Source organism: Pan paniscus, chromosome 15, assembly GCF_029289425.2.
Source record: "Pan paniscus chromosome 15, NHGRI_mPanPan1-v2.0_pri, whole genome shotgun sequence".
Taxonomy (NCBI): domain Eukaryota; kingdom Metazoa; phylum Chordata; class Mammalia; order Primates; family Hominidae; genus Pan; species Pan paniscus.
Genome location: NC_073264.2, coordinates 76,283,115 through 76,293,705, shown reverse-complemented (window position 1 = coordinate 76,293,705; position 10,591 = coordinate 76,283,115). Strand labels below are relative to the sequence as shown.

Below are 10,591 nucleotides of genomic sequence, written 5' to 3'. Positions count from 1 at the left end.
CCACACTGGTACATTACTAGGAACTAAACTCCCTGCTTTATTCTGATTTCACCGGTTTTTCTTCTAATGTTTTTTTCCCTGTTCCAGGATCCAACCCTGGATATGACATTGCATTTAATAGCTCTTGATTTTTGAAGATCATTATTCTTCAGGCATGAGTCAATGCTTCTTCTTTTCCTCCTTGCTGCCAATGTTTTAGATATTTCATGGTTCATTAGTACCTCCACCAGAGTGTGAGCAAGGGAAGGAAACCGTTTTGAAATGCAAATCAGCCAAATGTTGTTATTTATTCATTTGTGGCAGTTAGCTCGGTTACTAATAAGGCCAAGGTTACTGGCTTCACCTCTGTAAATGAGTCAGCTGCCTTAGCAATGACGGGGGAGATTTTGTCCAGTGGCCATTATTTGCACCCCAAACCCTGTTAAGCTTCTCTTAAATGCAAACTTTTCACCACTGTGAGGTAATGGAGGTAATGGTGGGAGTGTGTATCCAATTACCTTGCTACTCCAGGTGTGACTCCTGAACCAGCAGCATCAACATCATCTGGACGTTTTTAGAAATGCAGATGCTCAGGTGCTACCCAGATCCAAGAAGGAATCTGCACTTTAACAAGATACCCGAGTAATTAAGAAGCATGGCCATGGCCAGGCGCGGTGGCTCACACCTGTAATCCCAGCACTTTGGAGGCCAAGGCAGGTGGATCATCTGAGGTCGGGAGTTCAAGACCAGCCTGATCAACATGGAGAAACCCCATCTGTATTAAAATACAAAATTAGCCAGGCGTGGCGGTGCATGCCTGTAATCCCAGCTACTCGGGAGTCTGAGGCAGGAGAATCACTTGAACCCAGGAGGCAGAGGTTGCAGTGAGCCAAGATCATGCCACTGCACTCCAGCCTGGATGACAGAGTGAGACTCCATCTCAAAAAAAAAAAAAAAAAAAAAAGCATGGCCATGCAACAAATATTTATTGAGAAACTACTCTGTGTCAGGTGCTGGAGTTTCAAAAGTAAAAAAAAAAAGAAAACATCTCTCTGTTATTCTAGACTTATAGTCTAGTAGAGAATAACAGGTACAATTATAAAGACAATTGTATTGATGGGGTACTGCCAGGGAACAAAAGAGGGCCTAATCTTGAACTGGGAGACCAGAGAAGATTCTCAGAGAATGTCATATTTAGCTGAGACCTGAAGAATAAGAAGATTTAGCCAGTTGAAAGAAGGAGGAAGATACAGGGGGTGAGGATGGAGAAAAGCAAGTTAGGGATGGAGGAACTCAGAGGCAAGGCAGACCACGGTGGCTTCTGCAAATTGCACATAGTTCAACACAGCGAGAACATCAAATGCCAACACTGGGAATGTTTGAGGTGGATGATCTGGAGATTTTCTTCCCTCTCTAGTCATCAGCATCATCAACTCATATTATTGAGCATCTACTATATGCTGAGCACCATGATAGGTGTTGGGGATATGGGTAACAAATGTCACAAACCCATTATACACAGGACATCAGTCTAGGTTTGCTACATACTATAACAACTGGAGGGGAGAGGTACACATACATCAGAGGTCCTGCAGGAATGCTCAGGAATCGCCCCCGGGCAGAAGAGTCCAAGGGAGGCCAAGCCTGGAATCAGATAGGGTAAGTGGAGTATGTCAAATATTGAGAGGCTAAACAAAGGGGTCCCAGCTAAAGCATGCCATAATAAAAGAGTACACGGCTGTGGCTCACACCTGTAATCCCAGCACTTTGGAAGGCAGAGGCGAGCGGATTACCTGAGGTCAGGAGTTCGGGACCAGCCTGGTCAACATGATGAAACCCCATCTCTACTAAAAATACAAAAAATTAGCTGGGCGTAGCAGCACGTGCCTGTAATCCCAGTTACTCAGGAGGCTGAGGCAGGAGAATCGCTTGAACCTGGGAGGCAGAGGTTGCAGTGAGCTGAGATCACGCCACTGCACTCCAGACTGGGCGACAGAGTGAGACTCTGTCTCAAAAAAAAAAAAAAAGCCTGGAATGATTGTGCGCACCTGTAGTCCCAGCTACTTGAGAGGCTGAGGCACAAGAATTGCTTGAATCCGGAAGGCAGAGGTTGCAGTGAGCTGAGATCGCCTCACTGCACTCCAGCCTGGGTGCCAGAGCCAGACTCTGTCTCCAAAAAAAAAAAAAAAAGAAAAAAGAGTCCCTTAGGGCTAGAAGGTGCCGCTGAGGAGGTCAACATTGGGCAGGGCATGAGAGGTATATTAGTTTTCTATTCCTCTGTAACAAGTCACTACAAACTTAGTGGCTTAAACACACCCATTTATTAGCTCATGGTTCTGTGGAATTCATGGTTCAGAGTCCGGCAGGCTCAGCTGAGCTCTCTGCTTAGGTTTTCACGCGGCTGAAGTCAATATATCAACCACGCTGGGCTCTTATCTAGAGGTGCTGGGGAAGAGCCCACTACTAAACCCATTCAGGTTGTTGCCAAAATCCAATTCCTCATGGCTGTAGGACTGAGATCCCTGTTCCCTTGTTCGCTGCTATCTGGAATCCGCTCCCTGTAAGTAGATGCCCCCATGTTCTTCTCAAACTCCCCCCTCCCTCTTCAAAGTCAGCCGCAGTGCATCGTCCTTTGAATCTCTGACTTTCTCCTCTGCTACTATCCAGAGACTCTCTGCCCTCAAAGGCCCACATGATTAGGCCAGGCAGACCTGGATAATCTCCCTGTCTTGAAACAGAACACAATCACGGAACTGAAATCCCATAATATTCAGAGGTTCCTGGGATTTGGACATCTTTTGGGAATCATTTTAGAAATGTTGTCTCCTACAAGAGCAAGGAATCAAAATAGAGGCTTAGAATTTTAACTGGCAGGCCTTTGTAGCAGCCAAAGTTCTGTGAGCGTAGAAGTGGGGTCTGCATTCTGATGGCCCCCTGGGAGGTGTGCCTTTGCACTGTATGAGTACACACATTTGCAAAAGGACTCACACCCACTCCGTTACTTCTGTGATCTCCTAGGATATTCCGATAGTCATAGTGATTTTGGAGGCCAGGATCCTCCTTCCTCTGAATTAGGTCAGGCTGCAAATCTTCTTGCTGTCCCCATGAAGGGTCCCTGTTATGTCCCACAACAGCCCAGATCTGGAGCTCAGTCCTGTTCTCGTTTTGTTTGTTTGTTTTTTGGGACAGTCTCGCTCTGTCACCCAGGCTGGAGTACAGTGGTGCAATCTTGGCTCACTGCAACCACCGCCTCCCGGGTTCAAGCAATTCTCTGTCTCAGCTTCCCAAGTAGCTGGGAGTACAGGCACGTACCACCACGCCTGGCTAATTTTTTGTATTTTTAGTAGAGATGGGGTTTCACCATCTTGGCCAGGCTGGTCTTGAACTCCTGACCTGGTGATCCACCTGCCTCGGCCTCCCAAAGTGCTGGGATTACAGGCGTGAGCCACTGTGCCCGGCTTCCTTTCTAGTCATGGCACAAAAACCCACTGTCTGTGGCGTTGGTGGGTGCAGCAGTGGACTTTAATGAGGGTTTGAGCCATGCCCTCCATCCTCTTTCCAATAGCACCAAACATCTCACTCCTCAGAGGGCCTTCATCCTTCTTGGCTCTCTTACTTCTCTCTCCTCCAATGTCGCTTCTCTCAGTGCTTTACCTCGTCCCTGTTTCTCAAAAGCCAGCCCTGTGTCTCCTTTTTTCTTATGCACAGGGATTCCCTTTTCCCCACCTCCGCAGCAGAATGTTTCCACTTCCGATGATTTGGCTAAGGCTTTGCCTGTCACTGCCTGTAAGGATCTACCAGATTAATTCCTTAAATCAAGACCACCCTCCTCCCACGCCTTCGTCTTGCAATGGGAATGAAGGTGAAGGTGGTTTCCTTCTTCCACCTTCACCTGTTATGGATGGAATGAATGAATGGAAGTACCCAGTAACACAGGAACATGGGGGTGGGAGGAGCACCTCCCCAAGCAGGTTACAGGGAAGCAAAGCCCTGAAAGGGTGACTAGGAGGGTGGAAACCAGATCCCAACTGAGAAAAAGAGGATTTTTTTTGGTTTTGTTCTTGTTTTTGAAACAGGGTCTTGCTCTGTCACCCGGGCTGGAGGGCAATGGCGCCATTCTGCTCCCTGCAGCTTCAACCCCCTGGGCTCAAGTGATCCTCCCACCTCAGCCTCCCAAGTAGATGGGGTCTTGCTATGTTCCCCAGGCTGGTCTCAAACTCCACAAGCAATCCTCCCACCTTGGCCTCCCAAAGTGCTGGGATTACAGGTGTGAGCCACTGCACTCAGCCTTTACTGGGCTTTATTATTATTGTTATTATTTTTGAGACACAGTCTCTCTCTGCTGCCCAGGCTGGAGTGCAGTGGCCCGATCTCAGCTCACTGCAATCTCTGCCTCCCGGGTTCAAGAGATTCTCCTGCCTCAGCCTCCCGAGTAGCTGGAATTACAGGAACATGCCTCTGTGCCCGGCTAATTTTTTTATTTTTTGTAGAGACAAGTTCTCACTATGTTGCCCAGGCTGGTCTCTAACTCCTGGGCTCAAGTGATTCTCCCACCTTGGCCTGCCAAAGTGCTGGGATTACAGACATGAACCACTGTGCCCAGCTAGGAGTTTTTTTTTACCAATACAGACAGAAGAGAGTGGGAGAACAAGGCCTGCTTTAGGAAGTGAGGAAAATGCACAGAATTGGCCTTGAAGGAAGACTGAGACTCAAGTTAGTCAACAGGAAGAGGACAAGGCTTTCCAGGCAGAACCCTATTAACCAGGAAGGCAGGAAGGGGGGACTGTTTGGCTGTTTCTTATCCAATCACTAGAGCTCTTTAACCAGAATGGAGGGCTGTCATAGAATATGCCAGGTGTTAAGGGATGAGAGGTTAACTAACTGCGAACTTGTAAAAGGTATAGTATACAAGGCTATTACTTCCCCCAGGCAATGAGGAGCCATTGAGGTTTTGGTGTGGCATGTCAGTTTGTGCTAGAAAGGTCACTTTTATTGACTTAACCTGTATGTTTGTAAGTGTGTACCTTCAGATTACACAAAACCTGGTTTTACACACATACACACATGCATACTCCCCCAATTCACATAAGAGCGACTATTTGGTAACATAAGAACCTGTATTAATGGTGGGTTTCTGTGGTCTTTTTTTCCTGCCTTTGGCTTAGTGATTTCTTAGTTCACTGAGAATCAGCAGCAGAGCTGCCACTAATAGGCAATTTGATGAATATGACTAATTGGCTCTCAGCATCCATTCTCACCTTTCTTTTCTTTCTTTTTTCTTTTTCTTCTTTTTTTTTTTTTTTTTTTTTTTTGAGACATGGTGGTCTCACTCTGTCACCCAGGCTGGAGTACAGTAGCATGACCTCAGCTCATTGCAACCTCTGCCTCCTGGGTTCAAGCAATTCTCCTGCCTCAGCCTCCCAAGCAGCTGGGATTACAGGGGTGAGCCACCACGCCCAGCATACTGGACTTTCTTATGTTAAAAATGCTCTCCAGCTACAAACTCAGACTCCCTCAAGTTAGAGTTCTGGATGATGTGAGTAGGCCTCATTAAATTTTATGCACTCATGAGAGATTTGAAAGGCAAAAGGAAGTTGAGTCATGGGCCCCTTTCTTCCTGCTTTCGCCACGTTCTGCTGCAAGCAATGTCAAGGAGATGTGGGGATCCACAGCAGCAGTCCAGTGTGTAATTTCCAGATCCATGACTATCTACTGGAACTTGTGGCAGAGGAGGTGGAGGTGATACCTAATCCCTGGATTACAGCTGTGGTGGTGGTGAAACCTTAAACTGAGCCATCCCATTAGCAGCCTCCTGATTATGAAGGAGTTACAGGTCCCCTGGGAGGTCAGTTCTGGGGTGCTCGGGTACTCAGTCCAAGAGGGAGCTCAGTTCCCAACCTTCTGATAATATAAAATTATTAATTTCCTGCCGGGTTTGGTGGCTCATGCCTGTAATCCCAACACTTTGGGAGGCCAAAGCAGATGGATCACCTGAGGTCAGGAGTTCAAGACCAGCCTCGCCAACATAGTGAAACCCCGTCTCTACTGAAAATACAAAAATTAGCTGGGCATGGTGGCAGGCACCTGTAATCCCAGCTACTCCAAAGGTTGAGGCAGGAGAATCGCTTGAACCTGGGAAGAGGAGGTTGCAGTAAGCCGAGATCATGCCACTGTACTCCAGCCTGGATGACAGATCAAGACTCCATCTCAAAAAAAAAAAAATTATTAATTTCCTTCTTGCTTAAAATACCTTGGGTAGCTTCTGTTTCTCGCTCTGAACCTTGACTTCTGCAATAAGAGGATATATACAAAAGGGTAACTTTTCAATAAATAGACTCAAAAAAATCTTACATTTGGCACCAAAACTACAATGAATTAGGGGGTCTGGAATCACTGGCCTCTTAGCTCATGGACATTCCTAAGCTAATGTTCCCAAACTGTGATACGTATACCTCTAGTGGCACACAGGAGGATTTTAGCACATGAGTGAACATTTACACAATTTCAATAAGTGTATATTTATTTTAATGTGTACTAGAAAAAAATTTATAGGTAGCATACCAGACCCGATTTCATGAATCAGCAACTTCACGAATATGATTGTTTACAGCAAGGCTAGCATAGGTAGTGACTATGCCAGCAAAAATATGTTAATTAATGAAAAGTATAAAATAAATAGCAGATGGATAACATGAAGATTTGGCAAAAATCATGAGGATGGTATTCAAACAACTGAAGTTTGGCAAACCCTTTCCTAGTTATTCATTCTTATGAGTCCCCTCACTATAGGAATGGGGAGAAGCCAGTTGGCACCATAAGTCCTATTCGCCCACCTGTACCACACTCCCACTCCCAAAGATCACCATTCCTTTTAAACTCCAGCAATTACTGAAAAGTCAATACTGTTCTTCAGTGTCCTAGAGAAAACTCCCAGAACCTGAGGTTTATCACATGCCAAGGCTGAATGAGCCCATCAGCAGGACCAAAGGGTGGAGTTGGGAGGAGAAACTGCAAAATGAGCCTGGCTCCAGGAACAGCATGTATTCAGTACAGAGCCATAAGTTCAGAAATACCAGACTTGGGTGTGTTTGTTATGGAGACTTACTATAGTGAAAGGAAAAGCTGACAAAGTCATCTCTCGAGTCCCTGTCAAAAGCCACAAGCCCCAGACACACTAACAAAATAAGGCGACAGTCAGGAGCCAACATACCTCTCTGTCCTTGTTTTCATTCCAAAGACCTCAGAAGAGATCTTGCAGATATATGACTCTAAATGTAATGAGTACAAATTGCAAGTACTCAAAAGCTAAGCTTTGATAATGCTTAACTGCAAGAGCAAAGAGATAAGATGAGACACTGGACTAGAGGACATTTAGAAAAAAGGGTCTAATAGATCAATGGTTTCCAAATGCCCATCTACACAGACCAGTGTCTTCTATGGAGGATGGCTGTGTGTTTTAAAATTGTAGATTCCCAGTCACTTCCCAGAGAGGATTCTGGTGTAGGCTGCAGATGAACTCCTGGGGTCCCAACTGCCCCAGATGGCTCAATCGAGTTTACAAACTACTTTTTGAGCCCTTGTGCCTCACATCTGGTTACTTCGTTCCATTCTCCACCAGCCCAGCCTGGTTCATTCCTTCCACAATGGTTGACAGCTAATAGCTTTCTAACACATCTCCTGCCTCTCTCTGTCTCTGTCTCTCTCTCTCTCTTTCTTTCTTTTTTTTTTTTTTAGATGGAGTTTTGCTCTTGTCACCCAGACTGGAGTGCAATGACGTGGTCTCAGCTCACTGTGACTTCCACCTCCCAGGTTCAAGTGATTCTCCTGTCTCAGCTTCCCAAGCAGCTAGGACTGCAGGCACGTGCTACCAGGCCCAGCTAATTTTTGTATTTTTAGTAGAGACGGGGTTTCACCATGTTGGCCCAGCTGGTTTCGAACTCTTGACCTCAAGTGATCTGCCCCCCTCAGCCTCCCAAAATGCTGGGATTACAGGCATGAGCCACCACGGCTGGCCCTCTCTCTTTTTTTATTTATTTATTTTTTTGGCCGGGCGCGGTGGCTCACACCTGTAATCCCAGCACTTTGGGAGGCCAAGGCGGGCAGATCACGAGATCAGGAGATCGAGATCATCCTGGCTAACATGGTGAAACCCCGTCTCTACTAAAAATATAAAAAAATTAGCCGGGCGTGGTGGCGGGCACCTGTAGTCCCAGCTACTTGGGAGGCTGAGGCAGGAGAATGACATGAACCTGGGAGGTGGAGCTTGCAGTGAGCCGAGATCGCGCCACTGCACTCCAGCCTGGGTGACAGAGCGAGACTCCGTCTCAAAAAAAAAACTCCATTTAAAAAAGAAAAAAAAGTAAAACAAAGGAAAAAGAGAAAGCAATGTCCAGTGGCTACCAGAGCAGACATGTCTCGTCTGTCTGGCCAGCATCTGTTCCTTTGGAATTTGTCTCCTTTTCTCTGTTGTGCAGAATTCTGGAGGTCAGCCAATCCCAGGTCCCATGAAGGGGGCACATGACCTAAGCTAAGCCATTCAGACTCACCTGGGCATTTGAATTTTGAACAGAGATTCAGGGATGGGAAGTTTGAAGTTGAATCATGAGTTAATCCCCAGGAGATCCCCTCTTGCCTGATCAGATTTTCCTTCAATTCTATAAACTCCCCAATATCCTTCCTTCAGATGGCTTTTTTTTTTCCTGTTAACTCAGAATTGGTTCTTATCTCCTGAAACTGCAGAGCCCTGATATAGTTCTCCATTGTCCATAGAATGAAGCTTACCAAGTTCTCACCCTATATTACAGATTCTCCCCATTCTGTTTATGTCTCACATGATGACTCTGCCCCAACTAAGCTTTAAGCCCCTATGTGATGATCTTCTGTGAGCCAGCAATTAGACAGTCTGCATTTTATAAGCAAGGAGGATATATAACTCATGTCTATAAGGCCTTGAGGTCCTGTGCTAGATGGCATGCTATGTTTTGATCAGATTTAATTGAGAACTAGCTCTGATATTTTATTTATGTATTTATTTATTTATTGTAGAGATGCGTAGTCTTGCCATCTTGCCCAGGCTGGTCTTGAACTCCTGGGCTCAAGCAATCCTCCCACTTCAGCCTCCCAAAGTGCGGGGATTATAGTTGTGAGGCACCATGCCTGGCCCTACATATTCTAAAATAAGAAAATGTGTTCTGCTATTTAGAAATGACTGCCAAATCACCATTCTTTTCTTGGGTTTGTGCTACTGTCCAATGAGCACATAGTGAGGGCAATACTGCTAACACATACCAAAAAAAAAGAGCAAAAATAAACATAAAAAACAGAAGTAATTTCCAGAGACTAGGATTACAGACAACCTGGATATAAACTAAGTTCTGGAGGTATTTTAAAAAGAGTATTCTAAAGAGTATATTCTAGGCCAGGCACGGTGGATCACACCTGTAATCCCAGCACTTTGGGAGGCCGAGGTGGATGGAACTCCTGAGGTCAGGAGTTTGAGGCCAGCCTGGCCAACATGGTGAAACCCCATCTCTACTAAAAATATATAAGCTAGCCAGGTGTGGTGGTGCATGCCTGTAATTCCAGTTACTTGGGAGGCTGAGGTGAGATAATCACTTAAACCTGGGAGGCAGAGGTTGCAGTGAGCCAAGATCACGCCACTGCATTCCAGCCTGGACAACAGAGCAAGACTTCGTCTCAAAAAAAAAAAAATAGATAAGTAACTTTAAAAAGAGCGTATCTTATTCCTTTGGTTGGAAATTAGACTTGGAAGTTTAAGATAGAGGGCCCAAACAAACTAGCCCACTGACTCTTAATGAGGCCAAATCCCTCTGGGTTGTTGTATCCTGGGAATTTAAATCAAGTGGAATATATGTATATATTCTGCAAAAGGAAAGGAGTGCAAATTCGTAACGACACAAATAAAATTAAGAAACAAGGTTGTTTCCAGATAGATGGCAAGGCTATTGGTGGATTTTCTTTCCCTTCCTTATCTGCCCTGCTCGCTCGGCCAATGTTATTAGCTCCAGTCACCAATTAGCCATTGCTATCTGGGGCCGCATTCACCAGAGTTTTTTTATTCCCTGATAATGGAGAGAGGTAATGAGTAAGGTAATTTCTCCTTCAAGAATGATGCAATGAGCAAGACTGTGTTGGAGTCCAATAAACTCGGGTTTATATCCTGCTCTGGCACTTGTTGGTAGATTAACTTCGGGCAAGTTATTTCCCCTCTCTAAGTCTCAGTTTTTTTAATCTGTAGAATGAGGACAATAATGCTGGCCCCATCCTCAAGATTCTGATTCCTTTGGTCCATGGTGGCTTGAATCCTTGGAATTTTGCTTACAGTGCCCAGTGGGTTGTTGTGAAGATTAAATGTATAAAAAACTCTAGAATAGTGCCTGGCACTGAGTCGAGGCTCAATCATTATTCCTTTCCCTTCTCCTTTGGTGCCCTCTTCTCTGGCACCATCTGTCCATTTCTACCCCAGACCTCTGATCACATTATCTGCAGGTATACCTATATGTCTGTGTACATGAAAACACATAATTTAATACATAAGCATGCTATGTCCATTTCCACTTATTTGTTCAACAACTAGTTATTAAGAATTCAT

The 10,591-nt window shown here is 45.3% G+C and overlaps 1 non-coding gene across 1 annotated transcript; it reads left to right on the top strand.

The window, feature by feature from the left end:
* Positions 1–9,197: 9,197 nt before the first annotated feature.
* Positions 9,198–9,319, top strand: LOC112437112 (U4atac minor spliceosomal RNA). The gene has a single exon (XR_003025774.2). It is a non-coding gene; the product is annotated as a U4atac minor spliceosomal RNA (small nuclear RNA).
* Positions 9,320–10,591: the final 1,272 nt, after the last annotated feature.